Source organism: Mustela nivalis (genome assembly GCF_964662115.1).
Source record: "Mustela nivalis genome assembly, chromosome: 11".
NCBI lineage: Eukaryota > Metazoa > Chordata > Mammalia > Carnivora > Mustelidae > Mustela > Mustela nivalis.
The window spans coordinates 76,974,911-76,995,822 of record NC_139030.1 but is presented as its reverse complement, the minus strand read 5'-3'; the positions used below and the strand labels follow the sequence as shown (position 1 = coordinate 76,995,822).

Genomic DNA, 20,912 nt, shown 5'->3' with positions numbered 1-20,912 from the left:
CCTGCTTCCCCACTCTCTACTTGTGATCTCTCTCTGTGTCAATTTTTTTTTAATTGTTTAAAAAAAAAAGTGAAGTAATTCTTTTTAATTTAAAATTGTGATTCGCTTGGGACATGTGGGTGGCTCAGTTGGTTGAGTGGCTGACTTCAGCTCAGGTCATGATCTCAGGGTCCTGGGTTCGAGCCCCATGTCGGGCTCTGTGCTCAGAAGGAAATTTGCTTCTCCCTCTCCCTCTATTCTCTCTCTCAAAGAAAGAAATGAAATCTTAAAAAAAATAAGAGAACTATTATCTCAATTATAATATTTTGTACTTTAAAAATAAAATAAGAGCAATGAAGAAAAAGAAACTACCAGTTTCTCAATAAAGATGACTTTTATTCCATTTGCAGCACAGGTGTTTATGCTGAAGGACAAAAAGACAACATTCTTTGAGATTCACTCATGAATGTTATACTGTTTTTAACTTTCAAAAACATGCGTTAGTGCCAATTTGCAGTGAAACCAAGCCATTTTTTTTTCCTGGCCTGTCCAAACAATGAGAAACACGTGAGTGCTTTCAAAAATCACCCTGCCTGTGTTGGTTCTGAATTCAGATAAGCAGAAAAAATAAACCCTTCCTCAAATGAGAACTAGAACTACTAGTTTTTTCCCCCCAGCTTTCCAACTCATAGCCAACCCTCAGACTCAGAAAGTTACATTAGGACATGCTCATGTGTTAAAGTGTTTTGTTTCTCATGCCTATTGCAAAAGTAGATTAAGCTCCTATCTGTATAGTATTATTAACAAAGCAGTTTTCAAATTTGTTGCCATTTCGGCTGTTTTTGAACTGCTCTCCCAAATGAGGCAGTGACACCGGCCCCTTTGAGACCTTGACCTACCTGAGACAAACAGGCCATGGTTTTCATTTCTTCCATCTTCCCCTACTTTTTGTAATTTTAGGGAAATATTTCTTATTACTTTTCATCAGTATTTTGATCAGCTAGATCAGAGTTTCTCAATGGACAATGATTTTGCCCCCAGAATTTGGCAATGCTTGGAGGGGCTTTTGGTTGTCGCGACTAGGGTGGAGGGGAAGGAGGCTGCCACTGCTATCTAGTGTCAGGATCCTACTAAACATCCTAGGAGGCACAGGACAGCCCTCCATGACCAACCTCCCCCCAAAAAGAAAAAAAATCCAGCTAAAATGCTAACAGCGCCAGATGCAGAGAACCCTGCTCTACACTAAAGGTCAGCAAACTCTGGCTCACAGGCCAAATGCATCCCAGTCTGGTTTTATAAATAAAGTTTTATTGAAACACAGCCGCATTCATCCCTTTATGCATTGTCTACGGCTGTGTTCCCATTACAAAGGCAGCCTGAGTAGTTGCAACAAAGTCTCTATAGTCTGCGAAGCCACAAATCCTTATTAGCTGGCCTCTTGGAGGACAAGTTTGCTGACTCCTGATCTGGGTTCAGCAGAAAACCTTTCTTTTTGTAAGAGTTTTGGATATTAACTTCTTATCAAATAGAGAGTTTGCAAGCATTTTCTCCCATTCCGTAGTTGGCTTTTACTCAGTTGATTGCTTCCTTTGCTGTATTGCTTTTTAATTTGATAGAACCTCACTTCTCTATTTTTGCTTTTGTTGTCTGTACTTCTGGTGTCATAGCCAAGAAATCATTGCCAAGACCAATATTTTGAAGGTTTTCCCCTATGTTTTCTTCTAGGAGTGTTATAGTTTCAGGTCTTACATTTAGGTCTTTAATCCATTTTGAGTTGGTTTTTGTGGAATGTGTAAGAGAATACAAATTAGCCAACAGGTTACACAAAAAGATGCTCAACATAAATTGCAAATCAAAACCATAATGAGTTAGTGCATCCCACCTATTAGAACCACCATTATAAATACACACACACACACACACACACACACACACACACACAGAAAATAGAAAGTGTTGGCAAGGATATGGAGAAATTAGAACCCCTGTATACTGCTGATGGAAATGTGAAATGGTGCAGCCACTATGGAAAACAATAGAGAGAATCCCCCAAATTAAAAATAGAACTATCATATGAATTATAATCCCATTTCCAGGATTTATCCAAAATAACCCAACACAGGATCTCAAAGAGATATTTGCATTCCCATATTCACTATAGCATTATTCACAACAGCCTAGAGATAGAATCAACCAAAATGTCAGTCAAGGGATGAATGGATAAAGAAAATGCAGTTCATACATACAATGGAATATTATTCAGCCCTTAAAAAGGAAAGACCTCTTGTCATATGCTATAACATGGATGAACCTTGAGACTATAAGCTAAGTGAGATCAGCCAGTCACTGAAGGACAAATATTTCCTGATTCTACTTTTATGAGACATCTTAAGTTGTGAAACTCAGAGAAGCAGAGTAGAATGGTGGCTGCCAGGGGCTCGGGGGAGGGGAAAATGGGGAATTGCTTGTCAATGGATATAGAGTTTCAGTTTTGCAAATTCAGTTTTGCTATTCGACAATGTACATATCATTAACAAAATTGCACTGTACCCTTAAAAATGTGTTAATAGGGTAGATTTCATGCTATGTGATTTTTCTCACAATTAAAGAAATATAACACGTAACCTACATAACAAGTTCATTGTCTTTTGGCTTCTCAGTGTGGACCGACCGTAGCAAGGAACAGCTTTTCAATCGTATTTGCTCTGCTAACAGATCTTTTGAAAAAACAGCTTGGAAGAACAACAGATAACCCTACAAGCATTTTTGACCTCCCAATTGAAGTGTTATTTACATACACAAAAATCAAAAGCAAATTTCATGAAATCACCCGTAATTGGTTTCATTCTTCACAAGCTGTATCATTCTCCTCTGCCACTAGGAACATGAAAAGCAAATGAGGACGTTATTTTACAAAGATAATTAAGCTGATGATGTTTTTCTTCCTTGCGGGAAAAGAAAAAGATAGAGGTTTCATTTTCTGAAACCATTTCTTCGGGGATGGTAACATCTCAACATCTTTATGGAAATGTCAAGGCACTCCTTACACTGAGTACCCAAGAACCTAAGTCGGACTTTTTGAATAGGCATTCCTTCCAAAAGAGATGGCTTCTGTGAAAATGAGGCTGCCACCCCCCCCCTCAGAGTAATTAATTCGGGCAAACAAATTAGCTCAGGGCAGTATGCCCAGGGTCTAGGAAAAATAGGCTAGTCGAAAGAACTTTTTTAAATTAAAAAAGATCAGAAGGGTGAGATCAGAGTGGCCCTTTCCAGGGCAGCTATCTTCATCACCACCACTCCCATCTTTGCATGACTTGCTCCTGAATATTCGACTGCAATATTCCTTAAATTGACAGAACATAGCGATCAGCTGGACGTGAGCAGTGAGCATGGTCACTGTGGCCGCTGCGTTTAGGCTGAGTGAGTGGATGATGTTGCCATGAACACAACCAAAGGAATATCAGGGCTTTGAGAAAGTTGACCAGTTGGATTTTGTTTAACTTAGGGTTGGCTTAGGGAGGTCCAGGTCGCAGATGGAAAAATAGGCTTAAATAGTGTAGAAACAACATCTTGGGGATTAGTAGCCTTGAAGTGGTGTTGAAGTTTCATCAAAGAAAAACTCTTGAGAGAAAAAAAGAAGGGACTGAGGTCAGATCTACACGGACGGGCAGGTGGAGAAGGAGAAACCAGATCAGGACACTGGGCAGGGAGAAGACAAAGGAGAGGAGTAAAAGCCAAGGACAGTAATGTCATGGGAGCCAGGGGAAGAAAGGAAATCTAGGAAGGCGGCTCAAAGAGTCTAAAGACTGAAAAATGGCAACTGGATTAGAAGATTATAAAGCCACTGGAGGGGCACCTGGGTGGCTCAGTTGGTTAAGTGTCTGCCTTCAGATCAGGCCATGATCTCAGGGTCCTGGGATCGAGCCCTGCATCAGGCTCTGCACTCAGCAGAGAGTCTGCTTGTCCCTCTGCCCCTCCCCTGCTTGTGCTCTTTCTCTCTCAAATAAATAAACAAAATCTTTAAAAAAAAAATCATAACTCTCAATGGGAGGTAAACTGCCTTATGGAGGTTATTTTGAAAGTTGTAGGAGGGGAGGGATGGCTTATCACACTGATTGGAGGATTCAACTGGAATTTAGTGGGCAGAGACCAGAGATAGTAACCATCTTGTAATGTCTAGGACAATGCTCACAACAAGGATACTCTGGTGTCCCTCAGGACTTCAGTCTGTCCATCAGAAATTCATGGAGGTGAAAACCCTGTTCCATGAGCTTCCAGGCATAGAACCTAATAGTTTTACATGCACACTGACAGGTACAGTTTTTAAGACATGCTGAGTTTTCCTGGAGTGTAACTGCTGGGTAAATCCAGAGAAGACAGTACCTAGAGTTGTTCGCCACTTGGGAAAACCCCTTCACAAGAGCAACAGGTCTTGAAGGACTTAAATCACCGACAGAGCACACCTGCATCAATAGACAAAACAAGGCAAAAACCCCTTCTCTGGATCATTTTCTGACAACACTGTCTAAAGCTTCTCCCACCAGTTATTCATCCTAATACTTAGCTGATTTCGTGGCAATACTTACAACTGTCTGAAATCATATTTCAATTCCTATTCTAGATTATTATTTCTCTTCTTCCTCTAGAATACTAGCTGGAAGACAGATTGCACTGTTCACAGACACTGTATTCACTGTCTGGCGCAGAAAAGATACTCAAAATAGTTGTTGGATCAGCACCCACAGTGCCATTGATTAAACCAAAACACATTTAAGGTGTGCCCAGAATGTGCCAGGAGCTTGCAGTTACTGTGGATACAAAGCTCAATGGCAGGTCTCTACCTGCAAGAAGCTCACAATCTAATAGCACTTGAGTGGCATCTGCTTTCCCAGCCTCTTCCCATGTGCTAACTGGCTTAATCCTCATGACAGCCCAAAATGATGGGCATGGCTAGTCCCAGTGTATAGATGAGGAAAGACAGTCAACCCTGTGTTCTTCCATGAGGAATTGAGGGTCAAAGAGATAAAGAAACTTGCCCAAGGACACACAGTCAACCCTGTGTTCTCCCTACTCTCCCGAGAATGTCCCCAGAATGCATTACCTAGCATACCAGTCTGCTAGGGCCGTGGTAACAGAACGCCACAGGCTGGGGGATTAAACAACAGAAATTTATTTTCTCACAGTTCTGGAAGCTGGAAATCTCCCTGCCTTGGTTTCTCTCCTCGCCTTGTGGATGGCCACTTTCTCCCTGAGTCTTGTCTCCGTGTGGCCTTGCCTCTGTAGGCACACCCCCCTTGGTGGTTTCAGACAGTTATGGGGAACCAGTCATACTGGTTTATAGTCCCATCCTAAAGGCCTCATTGAACCTTAATTCCTTCTTAGAAGGCACTTTCTTTACAGTCACACTGGGGTGGTTGGGGAGGGGGGATTAGGACTTCAACATATGAAATTGAGAGACAAAATTCAGTCTTTAACACCCAAAATCAGGGTTTCTCGACCACGACGGTACTGAAATTTTGGATCAGATCATTCCTGATGGCTGGGAGCTGTACGGTACATTGTAGGATGCTGGGCGGCATTGCTGGTCTCTACCCACTACATGCCAGCAGCCCACCTCTCCCCAGTCGTGACAACCAAAAAGGTCTCCAGACATGGCCATATGGCTCCGGGAGAACATAAACCCCTTTGAGAACCAACGTCCTAGATCCTTTTTAGAACATGAGAACAACTTGAGGACATTTCAGCATGTGTAGGTTTGGATTTTTCATGGTGAAGAGAGTACATTCATTGAGAAAAGGGATTTTAGGGGCAGAACTGAGGGGTCCATCTGTGACTATGGGTTTAATATAATACCTGGGTGACTTCCTCCCACAGGGAGAGAATATGGACACTCGGTTCATCTGGGGCTAGCCAGATTCAAATACCAAATGAATGGAATAAAGAGAGGAGAGAAGAGTAGGAGGTACAGACTTCCGGTTACGGACTGAGCAAGTCACGGGCATGAGAGTGACAGCAGGAAGAATATAGTCAATGACATCGTAATAGGGTTACATGGGGACCGATGACAGTTCTACTGGTGGTCTGCACAGCGTAACATATAGACTTGTCGAATCACGATGTTGTGCACCTGAAATTAATATGAATTGTATGTCAACTACAGTTCAATAAAAAGAAATAAGTAAACAGATAGAGAGAGAGACAGAGAGATGACAGGCAGACAGAAAGGAGAGAGGAGAGAAGCCCCACCTGGTGACTGATTATTGGAGCTACTGAGAATCCTGCTGAAAGTTCTGCCATTAGGTTTTAATTCCTCTGTGTCCTCCCTGGAAGACCAAAGTCCCACACTACTGACTGGCTTAGCAAAGGCACAGTGAGCCAGGATTTGACTCCCCCGGGGTCTGAAGGGTTCTAGAATACCATGGCCATCTCCGGGTTTTGTTCTGTCCATTGAAAGCCAAGGCTTTTTGCTGCCATTTCCTTTTCTGCTCTCTCAACGTTGTCCCAAGACAACATCACTTAAATATTCATCTTAACAGAAGAGAGGCTCTGGCCCCATGCTGTCTACTCCACAGCTTTTTTCTCCCCTTACCCCCCGCAGCTCACTCTAAAAATCCCAAACTAGGGGGACTCCGGTTGTAGCCAGATGGCTTCCACACTCTGTGTAACAAATTGGGGTAACACCCACAGCCACCACCTCTGCTGGGCTACCTCTGCTCCCCACTGCCTCAGAAAAAGCAAAGAGCTCCTTCAAAACCCAACAGCGATGTGGCAATGCGTTCAAAACACAGGGAAGCCACAAGGCTCACTCCTCCAGCACAGTCCAAATTCAAGGTGAGAGCAAATTTGAAGCGTCTGGGGTTTTGTTTGTTTTTTTGTGTTGTTGTTGTTTTTGTTTTACTTTAAGGTCAGACTGAAGTGAGTGGGGGAGAAGGAGGTGGTTCCTTTAAGGGCTTGTAGCAACTCAGAGGATGTTTCCTCTCATTTCACATTGAATGATAAAATGTGGAAGCCCCAGACTCCCTGATTCAAGTCTAGACCACTTCCTGAAACATCAAACCCTCCAAACATTCTCTCACATGAGTTAAAAATGTGGGCAAAAGCCTGTTACATTAGTATGGCTGTGAGCTTTCAAATTGTCGCTAAACTTGCTGATTGCCCTATAGACCCTTTGGGACCACGGAGTGATGGGCAGGGCAATCATTCTACTGGGCTGAGAGCTTGGATTCAGGGAGAGAGAGTGTGTGTGATCTTGTGTGTGCACGCGTGCAGGTGCACAATATCACTCTCTCTGCTGATATGATCACAATAGGAATTTTTGTAAGAACAGGAAAGAAATAAAGTAGGTATGAATCCCTGTTCACATTAATCTCAACGAGGGCTCCAATGTTCTGTTCTAAACAGATATGCTGATGTTCCTATCTGTACAGACTTCCATGCAGCAATTACATCCCTGTCTCTCTCTCTCACACACACACACACATGCACACACACGAAAAAGGAAAACATCTATAAATGGGAGGCAGTTGGGTAAGGAGACAGAGCCTCGCTGGCGCGTGGAGCACAGTGGTTGCCGAGGCTGCTTCTTTCTTTACTCCCTAATTTCTCATCCTTTCGTTGCTGGAGGCACCGGAAACCAGAGAGAAAATAGATGTGAGAAGAACCAAATCAATCAATGTTTCCCTGGCTGTGTTTCTCAGAAACATTAAATTGGAAGGACCATACATAGAGGCTAAATTAAAGTTTTAGACTCTCCAGGCTCCTTAGTATTTATATGCTGCTGAGCCGTCTACAGATTTGCACGTCCCTCGCTGGGCTTCCGAGAAAGACAGATGATGGAGAGCCGGTTGTAAGTCATATCCTAACAGTTCATGCAATGAGTTTGTCTTCCCAGCCCTGCAGGCTGCCGCTGCCTTCCACAGTCATTGGGTGAAGGCTGGCCACATTCCGGTCTCCTGTCTGCATCTTCGACTGATTCACTCTTTAATGCAACATACAATTATTAAGTGCCTCCTATGTGTGAAAATAGATGTAATACCTCTACTGGGCCATTTAAAAGAGACAGACAGAAACAATCATCCAAATACATGTGAAATCGTAACTGGGTGAGTGTGAGCAAGGGGGTGGTCCCCAAGGCAGGGTGCCAGGGGGAAGGAGAAGTGGGAGAATTGGCCTTGGCTGAGCTCCAGGGAGACAGCCCCAAGGAAGGGACAGTGAGCTGAGAGGTGGGTTGTGTATAGGCAGCAACGGGGCGGTGGGGGGTGGGGGTGGGGGATGCCGGGAAATTCAAGACAGGAGAGGAAGGGTGGACAGAAGTCCGATGGTAGGAAGGCCAGGCTGCTCCGTCTCCTTGCAGAGATGGGCTGAGGTCCGCAGAAGAGCAGAGGGCAGAGAACAAACTAGACGCTGGCAGCCACCCAGGTGATACCTTCAACGGAGGCGGGGGGTGGGGGGGGACAGAGAGTGAGAGATCAAGTGCGCCTCTCAGGAAGATCACTGTTCTGGTGAATGGGGGAAAGCCCCATAAGAATCAATGCAGAGAAATCAGTGAAGACGTATGGCAGTTGTCCCAGGGAAAACACGAGCGGGATGAGTGTGGTGGCAGGGCCAGCCAGAGAGGAAATATCAAGAGCCATTTAAAAAGGAAAACAGCAACACTTGTAAGAAATGAGATGTGGAGCTTGAGAAAGGGCGAGGACATAGGTGAGTCCCAGCTTCCTGGCTTGGCTTACCCAGAGAGGCTGCAACGCCTTCCGGAAGGAAGGAGGAAACGGACATTTATCGAACGCCCTTCCAGGGGTCAGTTTCTGTTCTAGGCACTTTTCCATACAACAGCATCTCATTCACATGGGGCGGGGCGGGGGAGGCTGCATCAGGGATTGGGATGGAAAGCCAGAAAGCTGGTAAAACCACTTTCTAGAAGTAGATCTTAATCGAACAAAGCAAGCTGATAATTTCTCCCAGGGAAGCCATATGAAGAAAAAACATCAGCTCGTTTCAATGACCATCTGACCAATTCTGACCACACTGACCAGGAGTGAGCTTGGCACTGAGGGGAGCTACAGAATGGTAGCCGAAAAAAGAAAGGTTTGGGGTCAGACGCAAGAAGTTGGGGGAGGGAGGAAGCAGAGAGAGGGAGACAGAAAGACAAGGAGTAGGGGGAAGGAGAGAGAGTGGGAGAGGGTAGAGGCAGGGACCCGGAATATCAAGGGGGAGATGGAGGAAAGAGGCACAGGCAAAGAACTCCTAAAAGGACAGAAAAGGATGGAGAGGAGATGGAATGACTCCAGAAGTCGTGGGTCCCCTGTGGAGCGACACCGCCCCCTGGTGTAACCACCAACCGATGACCAAAGGAATGTGAGCGCCGTTTGCAAGAGTCACCAAGACAGTGGGGCACTGGGGGGTGCGGGGGGGAGTGATTTGAACATTTGAGTGAAGAAAGTCTTGCCTCTCGAGTTATCTGTTATGCCAATAAAATGGATTTGAACCCCTTTCCTTCCACGAACCTCTTTCTGTAACCCAGGGTTAAGTGTTTACAGGTGGGAAGCTCTGGCCACCCAGGTGTCACCATCTCAAGGGCCAGCACGTGGCATCTTCCATCTGGGTAGTTCAGGGGCGCTTGTTGCAACAGAAGCTGCTAAGTCCTTATCAAAGGAGGGCCCCTGCCCCACCCCTAGGAGGATACACACTTGACATTTCACTTGAAGTGGCCACACCATCCAGCAGGGGGCCCGGCATATGATAGCCACCAAACACATAACAAATGAGGCATGTGTCCCCCTGGTCTGCTGACCACTGCACCCATCTGATTTTCAAGGACAATGAAGGTACTAGAATTCTGAAAAGAAGTGCCTGCCTTGAATACACCACGAGAGCACTAAAACGCCACAGCCCGGAAGAGCACCTATGTCCCAGGGCCACTGCCTCCCGTCGGCAGGGAAGCCTGCTTTCTGGAAAAACAAAAACGGGACCAGCTCTGCAATGCCACAACCTGTGAGCCCAGATTTCCCAGGCAGACGCTCAGATACCTGGATTCTTCTAATATGAAACGGAGTCTGTTTACATTTGGCTTTTTTTAAAAAAACCTACCCTTTCGCCTTCCCTCTCAGCGCTCATCCCCTGAGACGCTCCTCTGTGCCGGATCTGGTTTCCTGCCAGGCACTAAAGTCTTGACTCACAGCTCAAACTCTGATCCCAAATTCTGTATTTTCTCTTTAACAACAGGTCCGTTCTCTTCTCCCTTCCTTAGCACACAGGTTGGTGAATATAGATGACGCTCAGTCACAGTGAGTGAACTGAATTTGCTAGGAAGATAGAATCCCAGTGCAAAATAATCTTTGCATACATAATTACAGAGGGAGTTCTTTTCTTTGCAAACGTCTGATTCGGACAAATCATGAAAATGCCTGGGAGTAGGTCTCCTGAAATTGACAGTTTTTGTCAGGCAGGGAAATCAAAGGATTCATTTTTATATTTATATTTTAAGTGCACAGATTCAAATTTCTAACTCCCCACATTGAAAATGGGTTACTTGTGTGACACAGTAAGAAAAATATCAAAGATGCTTTAACAGGTGTTTCACTTGCTGGTTAGCGAGGGAAACAATACCTGTGCTGTGTCTACAGTTGTTTGGGCAAAAGGATAGCTGGTAACATTAAGAAAAGGCTGACTCTCTTCTACCTAGGTGGAGGGGTGTACGGGGGGAAGAAAAGATTCAGTCTTATTAGAAGAGAAGACTTTTTAAGACATGAGAACAGCCATCACAATAAGATGCCTTGTTAATGAAGAAAAACTTCTTTTTAAAGGAGAATTGCATCTTTTTACACATAAAAAAGAAAATCTTTGGAGATGTTAAAAATTCTGAAACCTCTCTGGGTTTATTAATAGAGTGTAAATCATCATTAATTCACGTGCGAATGGGAAAAAAAAAAGCCTTAAGTATATGGTCGAAAAGCAAACCACCCCTGGCCTGAGTTCCATCCTCACAAACAGCATTCTCCTCCAAACACATTTAGGGACAAATGAAAGAATACACTGTAGATAACCCAGCTGGATCGTGATGACGTTCAACAAACTCAACAGCGAGCCTTCCCAGACAGCAGCCCCTAAAAACCAAGGCTTAAGCCTGTCCATCATCTTGGGGACTTTTCTCTGTTGTGTAAGTGTTTCTAGAAGTCTCCTCCTGGATTCACTTTCGGAACTAGGTCACAAACTAGTCAGATGCAAAAATCAACCTCTTCCTCATTTTTTAGCTTTCTCTTTATAGTCTTTTTTTTTTTCTCATGATGCTTTTGGCCACTAGAGGGTGGTTTCTACCTATGATCTATGCCAACTGAAAGAAGAGGGGGAAAAGGTTACTCAGGAGCTTAACAAAGGAGGAACGACATAAAGAAATGTTTTTACAAAAGGGAAATGAATGTACAAGGGGAAGCAAATATGTAAGGAAGAAATATGTTTCCTTTACTAAGAAAGCTTAACATTCATATATTCCTCTGCAGCTTACATATTCGCCAGTATGTCCTCTCAACATACGGGTAGCTACAGTTCAACCTACCCATTATAAAGTAGCCTGTTTTTCTTACTAATGCCCTATAGAAAGTAATTTTTTAAATACAAATTCTTCTTACACTATGATTAAAGCACTAAAATTGAAGATTAAATGTAATGACAAGATAATATTTTACAACTTTGATTTAAAGATCACTGTGGTACGTTTCCTTATAAACAACAAATAAATTTTTTTTTTCTGTTTCTTGGGTTTGGGGGTTTTTTAAAGATTTTATTTATTTAGAGAGGGAGCAGGAGCGAGAGAGAGAGAGAGAGAACCAACTAAGGGGTGGTGGGGGATGCAGAGAGGGAGAAGCAGACTCTCCACTGAGCAGGGAGCCCGACGCAGGACTCTATCAAGGCCCCCAGAAACATGATGTGCGCCAAAGGCAGACGCTTAACCGACTGAGCCACCCAGGCACCACGCAAATAAAATGTCTTAAGGACATATTCCCATCACCGCATCTGACTAGCATGTTTATAAATACACATAAAAAATGGTGTGGTTTATACTTGAGATGAGGAGAATAATGTAGAGATTTGGAAAAGAAAGGGTAGGTTCAAAGCCCTCGCATTCTACAGGTGGTTCAATACAGAAGGCACCCAGGCGGGCACAGGACCCTACATGGGGGGAATCAAAGATTAAGGTTCTATGACAGCCCTTTGGAGAGAAAATAAATCTTCGATGATTATTTTCATGCAAGTGTGTTGACGAACAAAGAAGAATTTCTAAAGATGATAGTCCAGGAAAGTTTTTTAAACGTCTCGTCCCATTTATTTCACAAACTTGCTTAAATTTGATTTTAATTTACTGACTCAGTCATCAACAAATATTCTTTGGAGGTGTTTGCTCTCAAAAGGGCTTGTGTCTGTTCATCACACAGACACTGTAACTGTGGTTCTTTCCATGAGGCCCCAAGGCCAGCAGCATCAACATTACCTGGAAACTCCCTGGAAATGCAAGTTCTCGGGCCCCACCCAAAGCCTGCTGACTCCAGAACTCTGGGTGGAGCCCAGAGCTCTGATTTCATAAGCCTCTGTGTGATTCTAATGCACAGTGAAGTCTGAGAGCCACTGAGCTACAAAGTACACACCTCGCCCAGCTTCTGATTCTCAAAAGGACAAGAAGTGGGAGGAGTTACCTGTGACAGGTGCCAGATATGGCATGGTAATATTTTTTAATATCTATGGCTTCCCATCAGCACATGAAAAAAAAAAAAAACCCAGCACAATACACATAGTCAGAACATGTACCAGTCACAGGCACGTAAATAAACCAATAGTGAAATGTGGTCCAATGACCTACCAACCATAGATGCATAGACTGAATGAAACTGTACTCCTCCCTGATTTGCTTCAGGGAAGAAAGCAATGCAAAGGAATCCCAAACAGACAGCAAACACCAAATTTGGGGGAGGCAATGTAAAATGAGGGAATAATAAGGGTATAGAAGTAGGCAAACATTTATTTCTCCCTGTAGGACTGGGAGTTATATATACCTAATCAGAATGGTGGAAAAACAAGTTTAGATTTAGATTAGTGAGTGCAGTTTTCCCCACATCTCTGATCCAGCTTCCTAAACCCAGGGAAATAACATTTTAGGTAAAGGAATACCATCAGAAAACAGTGGACAGAATTCATAGAAACAGAGAGCAGAAAGGTGGTTTCCTGGAGCTAGGGAGATGTGGGCTAACGGGTGCAAACTTCCAGTTAACACATTCTGGGGATCTAATGTACAGTATGGTTATTATTTAATAATACTGCGTTACATACTTGAAAGTTGCTCAGAAAGCAACTTTTTTATACAAAAAAATTACTGGTAATTTGGTGACATGATTGTGTAAACTATGCAATGGGGGTAATCGCTTTGCAACATGTAAATGTATCAAATAAACACATTTTACATCTAAATTTACACAACATTATATGTCAATTATATTTCAGTAAGTCTGGGGACATTTTTGTAATTAAAAAGAAAAACAAAAATGGCAGACAATCTACAATAAAAATTTTTTAAAGCCAAAACTTGAGAAACATGATCTGATAAAGTTACACTGTTTCTGGTGATAAGAGGGGGCCTCATACATAGTTCAGTACCAAAGTGGTTGTGATGGAAAACAAAACACTGTGATCAAGACTATTCCAGAAAATGCTGGTGCATAGAATCCACAATGCAGAGGTAGATTTTTCTCCAGGTGTATTTGCTTTTCCTCTCCTATTCCTGAGGATGAGGACATTCAAAGACACAATACAAAGCAAACCTCTAACCTCCCCCCTTAGTCACTGTCATTCTCAAGTACATATGCTGCATCCTTGCTAAATTGCTAAACACCAAGGAAATTTATCATAGTCATTCATAAACATTTTTAGAAGCACACACTTCCCACTAGGCCAGCACCCCTATGGGCTATACATTCATAAGAGCTGAAGCTGACTCTTACAGTCATGATTCAGCTAAAGAACTTTATGGAAATATCTTATTGTGGTTTTGATTTGCATTTCCCTGATAATCAGTGATGCTGAGCATCTTTTCATGTGTCTGTTGGACATCTGTACATCTTCTTTGAGAAAATGTCTATTCATCCATTTTTTTAATTGGATTATTCATTTTGGGGTGTTGAGTTTTTTATACATTTTGGACACAAACCCTTTATCAGATATTTCATTTGCAAATATCTTCTCCCTTTCAATAGATTACTTTTTAGTTTTGTTGATTGTTTCCTTCACTGTGCAGAAGGTTTTTATTTTGATGAAGTCCCCATAGCTTATTTTTGCTTTTGCTTCCACTGCCTCAGAAGACATAGTTATAAAGAAATTGCTATGGCCGATGTCAAAGAAGTTACTGCTTATGTTCTTCTCTAGGATTTTTATGGTTTCACGTCTCACACTAAGGTCTTTAATTCACTTTGAATTTATCTTTGTGTGTGGTGTAAGAAAGTGGTCCAGTTTCATTCTTTTCCATGTTTTCCCAACACCATTTGGTAAAGAGACTGTCTTTTTCCCATTGCAAATTCTTTTATTACAATAAGAAATCACCTCTCACCTGTCCAAATGGCTAAAATCAACAACACAAGAAACAACAGGTGTTGGTGAGGATGTGGAGAAAGGAGAACTCACTCACACTGTTAATAGGAAGGCAAACTGAAGCAGCCACTCTGGAAAAGAGTTTGCGGGCTCCTCAAAAAGTTAAAAATAGAACTACTGTACAATCCAGCCATTGCTGGATTGTATTTACCCAAAAAATGCAAAGATATGAACTCAAAGAGATGCATGTATCCTGATGTTGAGAACAGCATTACCTAAAATAGTCAAACTATGGAACCCAAGTGTCCATCAACTGATGATTGGATAAAGAAGATGTGGTGTATGTGTGTGTGTATTTATATAAATATGAATATAAATATATATATACACACACACACATATAATGGAATATTACTCAGCCATTAAAAAGAGTGATATCTTGCCATTTGCAACAACATAGATGGAGTTAGAGAGTTATGCTAAATGAAATAAGTCAGAGAAAGACGAATGCCATATGATTTCACTCATATGTGGGATTTAAGAAACAGGAAAAAGAAAGTAAAGGGAAAAAAGAGAAAGGCAAACTGAGAAACAGACTCTTAACTATAAAGAACAAACTGATGGTTACCAATGGGGAGGTGGGGGGAGGGATGGGTTAAATACATGGTCGGGATTAAGGAGCTCACTTGCTGTAATGAGATCAGGTGATGTAGGGAAGTTGAATCACTCTGCTGTACACCTGAAACTAATATTACACTGTGTGTTAACTAACTGGAATTTAAATGAAAACCTTAAAAAGAATATGTAATGACTACACGGTTCTGTATATTATCCCTTGTAGTTTCTCACATTAAAAATTCAAAATGAGGGGCGCCTGGGTGGCTCAGTGGGTTAAGCCGCTGCCTTCAGCTCGGGTCATGATCTCAGGGTCCTGGGATCGAGTCCCGCATCGGGCTCTCTGCTCAGCAGGGAGCCTGCTTCCCTCTCTCTCTCTCTGCCTGCCTCTCCGTCTACTTGTGATTTCTCTCTGTCAAATAAATAAATAAAAACTTAAAAAAAAAAATTCAAAATGAGAAACAGACACACATAAAATAGTTATTATGGAGGAAAAAAAAGAACTTCATGGAGAAAAGGAACCACCAGAACTGTACCTTGAGGCAACTGGATTGTGAATTTCTCAACGCAAATGATCTAGAATCAGAACTCAATTATTTGAGTCCATCCTGAGTTCTGTCCCTATTGCCTCTACTAAGTGATCATTAAGGATGCTTAAAAATAGGGCACTTATTCACATAAGAGGTTATAAAGCAGTGAAAAATCAAAAGGGCAGATCCTAGTAGACTATGAATACAAATAATCAAAAGTAGAAAATAGAATTTCCTTGACATAAAGCAAAGACCAGGCTCCGTCTATACAGACTTGTGAAGAAATTCCAAAGTAAGGAAAGCAACAGTCTCCCAGATATTCCTTATCCCTTGGGTCGGCAAGTTTTGTGGGACCCCGTCTTTCACTCAAACCATCATAACAGCACACTGTTTCTATTTTTCAACTCTCCTCCTCAAAGCTATTCTTATAAATATATTAAACTCATTCACATTCCTCACATATGTAGGTTTAAGATATAATAGATTACAAAGGGGAAAAAAAACAGTCACAAAGTCTCTCTATAGCTCTTCACATTGAGAAAAGGAATCTGCGGACTTGGCCAATTTTATGCTCCTGCCAGTGAGACATTAGCAAACAACAGAAGAAACCGTAAAGAATATTTGTGCATTGGGCCTGTCCGCCCTGGCTGATTTTGGAACCCAGCTGCCCTGTGAAGAAGACCCGACTGGTCTGCTGGATGGCGAACACCATGCCGGCCAGAGGCCACTGTCATTCCAGCCAAGTGCCAGACACATGCTGAGGTCCTGCAGGACTGGCCAAGCCCCAGCTGACGAACCGGCTGACCACAAAGGATGAGTGAGCACCGAACAGCATGTGGCTGGAGAAGAGACACCCCAGCTAGCCCTGCCCAAATTATCAACCACAGATCCATAAATAATGATAGATTGTATTAAGCTACCAAATTTTGAAACAGTTTGTTACGCAGCAGTAACTAACGAATACGGGGGTTTACATTGCCTCACTTAAAAGAATAAAACCACAGGCATAAACTTTTAGCAAACTATTAGCAAAGGCATTTTTAGGGGGTAAAAGATGAAGGGAAGTTGTCCCCAAATCAGACCACCCAACAATATATATTCCTGAGTCCACACTGACTTTCAGTCCGGCTTATCCCATCTAAAAGACATACTTTTACTAATGAATTAAGCCTTGGACATTCACTCTCATCTGTATCATCAGAAACCATCTAGTATTGAAAAAAATGAAACATTAGCCTGATAACTATCAACATATCATTAAGCTTTCTGTCCAAACAGCTAATGATCTCTCCAGCCAAATCCTCTAATGCCAAATGGGGTTTTAAATGGAGCACTGTGGCATTGCATAAGGAAGCACCTGGCGAGACTGGAGAGGACACGCTGCTCCACAAAATCAGTAAGGACTTTTGAGCTGACAATGTGCTGGAATTTAAAAAAAAAAAAAAAAGAGGTCATGTATCACTGCTGCAGGCACACCCAGGGGCTCAGAATCGTCATTAAAACTGAGGCAATTTTATAAAAGCACTCAGCATATGCAGCAACTTTCATCCTGTGCCCTTAAATGGAAAATTAATGACGATGATAGAAAACCAGCAAACAGACACAGGGCATTGTCTGCAGGTTTTTAGACAAATCCAAATCAATAAAGAATTTTAAAGCACAGTGAAGACTAAAAGGCCAGGAAAGAAAGAAAAAAAAAAAGTAGAACATGCAAACAAGTCTCCTCTTGGATTGTCTATTTGGGACTCGGGATGCAGCCGGCTATCGGTCACCCTATAACTCGGACCATCCCCTACAACAGCACACTGTCATAGAGGCTCCAACCCTGGGGGCTCCGGAGCCCAGCTACACCTCCACTATGGACACTGACAACAGAACAATGCCCCTGAGCCACTCCCGTAGGAAGAAGTGACACTGGAAGCTAGGACATCCAAGCTCTCTCCAGGCAAAGAACAAAAAAACAAAAGCCAACTGTGAAGAGGAAAGAACATTTCAGGGACATTCTCAGAGTCAAGTGAAAAGAAACAGCATCAAAGGTGTCGGGTCATACAATAGTCAACGCCGGAGACTTGCAGATTCCAGTGCTAAGAAAAAAAGGTCGTATTGCTTCTGGGCACTGGGGCTCCCAGGAGTGAGAATCACCACCCCACAAGGGAGACTACCTCAGTGGAAGGGTGACAAATCTGTCATGTGGCCACATCTGTATCTCTCATTTGAACCACAGGACAGCAGTTTCTCTAAAGAGGTATAAGCAGCAGCCGTCAGGTGAGATGAAGCCCTAAGTTCTGGGCCCAGGTAGCCCCCAGCAACCATTTCGAAGGAGCTGAATCTGTAGTGTAACAAAAGCTGAAGAACCCTCACCCCCCGACCCGCCACCCCCTCCACCCAGCAGCTCAATCCCTTTGCAAGTCAGAACTGTGCTTCTCTGGGCTGGGAAGGAAGGAACTATTGGTCATGTCTAGCCACTCGCTAGACCACAACCAAGGCTGCTTTTCAAGCCTCATTTCAGGAGCTGTGCTGAGACAAGAGGAGTCTAGAAGCTTCTCCTGTGATTGGCTCAAACGTAAGTGAGAGCCCAGGTTGATGCGTAACTTGGGGGAAGGGGCACAAGCAGGCTTCTGCTGAGAGTCTGCCTATGGGTCAAGGTCTTCAGTTCTAGACAAACCCAGCCCAATTTGGGGCTCTGTCACCCCCGCCTCCTGCTGTTTATACCCTCATTGTCTCAGTTTCTCCATCCTTGAGTTAGGAAAATAGGAGTACTACAGCCTGGGGTTAAGGAAGAGAGAATTTTGTCAGGTCACTGGCACAGAGTCTGGATGTTGGCAGTTGTCATAGACGCGAGCTACTGAGGCAAAGCTGCCTGGACAAAGAGAGTTACCCAGATCAATATGGCTGAAGCGATATCCCAATGAACCCCAACTTCATGTGTCCTTCTGAGGTAGCTATTAAGACAACTACTGCTTGGGAAATCTGAAATCTGGTCAGTCCTTTACTCATCACTAGTGAGTCAGTCACAGTTTCCCCCTATTTCCTGTTTACTCTGAGCTAACAGAGGCTCTGGGTTCCAAACACCCAGGGTTTGATCCTGGCTTCATCCTCTACTAGCTCTGTAGTCTTGGGCCCAGAAAGGGCAACAATCATGGTCACGACTTAAGGACTGTGAGGATCTGAGTAGCCATTTCACTTAAAGAGCTCTGCCCTGCACCGGGCACTTAAATATTTAATCACGGAAGCCACCGAGAGCCCACACAGCAAGCAATCACTTAGTCCTGCAAGAAGGTGCACCTGTACTCACTATGGCCATGAAGATGGATCCCTCCTCTACTCCAGCTCTAGCCTTGAACCTCACGTGAAAAGAATCCAGGCACAGATTTAATCATTCCTCGCCAATCTTCCCCAGCGAAAGGCATAGCTGACATTTGCACAACTGCTTCGTTGTTTTATAGATTTCAAAATACAAGACAGTATGCATCATTTCATTTGAGCTTAATGGTTTATCCCCATTTCATAGAAGAGGAAATTAAGGCAGCCAGAGACCAACTATGCAGCTGCTCAGTGACAAAGCTGAGACTTGAACTGGGCTCGGCTCAGTTCTCGGCCAGGCCCCTTTCCATCACAGCTGGGAAGAGAGGCAAGAATGCTGACTCTCAGTTCTCAATTCCAGCTGCCCAGACTTTCAGCAAGCAAGAAAACATTAGCGATCAGATCATAATTAACTCCCAACCACCAAACAAAGTAAGAGTCAATGTCTTAGTTATACAAGAGTTTCAAATACGTCCCCATCTGATCTTCATGGCCAAACTTCATGAGAAGTTCCCGCAATCTTGGGCTGGCAAAGTGTTCCCGGATATGCACGGCTTAGCGCCCCAAGTTATTATCAGCTGCCATTCCCAGTTTGCAGGTAAGGTGCAGGTAAGGTGATGTCCATGTTTTGCGCTGTCCTCACAGACTATTCTAAAACCTATAGTCAGTAGGTAAACCCCATTCCTTTTCAACAAGAGTTCAGCCACGAATGAGCTCTCAACTCTTTGAATTTTAGTGGAGTAGTGGGAGAAGAAGGAACAGAAATCCTCCGGAATTAAAGGCTGTCTCATCAACACTTGCATACGTACGGATTAGCCATTTAAAGCGAGGTTAAAAAGCAGCCTTGTGAATAGATTTTGAATGTCAAGAATCTCATAAACATTCCATATGCTCCAACGGCAATGCCCTTCACTCATTTCTGGCATCCTTTCTCCCCTTCTAGTAACCCGCAGGTCACTAGCCTAAAGAAGGCAATATCACTAATTCTCCCCGAATGCCCCCCAAATGAGAATAAAAACGAAATGGAGAAAAGTATGGCCGTGCCAGCAGCTGTCGACACCACAGGGGCCAACTCCTCAGCGTCCCCTGGCGTGGTGGGGGGTTGGGAGCGCTTAAGGCTGCTTCTGCACATCCTCCTGTTTCTCTGAGTTTCCCAAGTTAAAGCTGGAGACAGACCTTGAGCTCCAGTCCGACCTTCGTTCCCTGCATTCAGCTGACAACTCTGACGATTCCACCTGTCGATTAGATTTTAGGTCCGACCTTTCATTCCCACTGCCACAAGTCCAAGCCCTCCCTTCCACCTGCCTGAGCTTCCTGACTGCTCTGCTGTCTTACCATCTCTTCTTGACGGTAAATCTACCTGTAATATCTAATTCTACCAGAATGTGTTTTCTTCCCCATTCTTCCTCGAATCACTCATTCTCCCTAGAAATCTCCCAATCCTATCAGAACCATCGTTCTAAAACAGGGATCAGTTCCCAGACAATGCAAAAGGTCCCCAAGTCTTCATTTTCCCAACTCAGCATCTAGAGTCTCCCCAGTGTGCCCCAGCGAGCCTTTCAGCCTTACCACCCATTACCGCACCCAGGGCATCTTATTTGGCAGCCAAATGCATCTCCTGTTCTCTGAATCTCCCCTCTCCTCCCCCTCCCACCCTCACCCAGGACTTTTGTTCCATAGCATCCTCCTACTATGTTTAAATCCAGAGCATTTCCCTGTCCAACTCGTTGGAAATCCTGATTGGGCTGTTAACACAAAACTTCAATTGATTGAAATTTCAGTATTTTGAGCATTTCAATCAGTTAAGTCCAGTCAATGCAACAAGGGGGAACACATCATGGGAACCAGGGGGTGTCTCAATACAAGGGGGTTAGATGCTAGTTAGAGGATTTGAACTCCAGCTGGATGATCTGGGGA

At 43.5% G+C, this 20,912-nt stretch overlaps 1 protein-coding gene across 1 annotated transcript in view; it reads right to left on the bottom strand.

The window, feature by feature from the left end:
• Positions 1 to 20,912, bottom strand: part of DNER (delta/notch like EGF repeat containing) — a 311,380-nt gene that overhangs the window by 35,946 nt on the left and 254,522 nt on the right. The window lies entirely within an intron of this gene.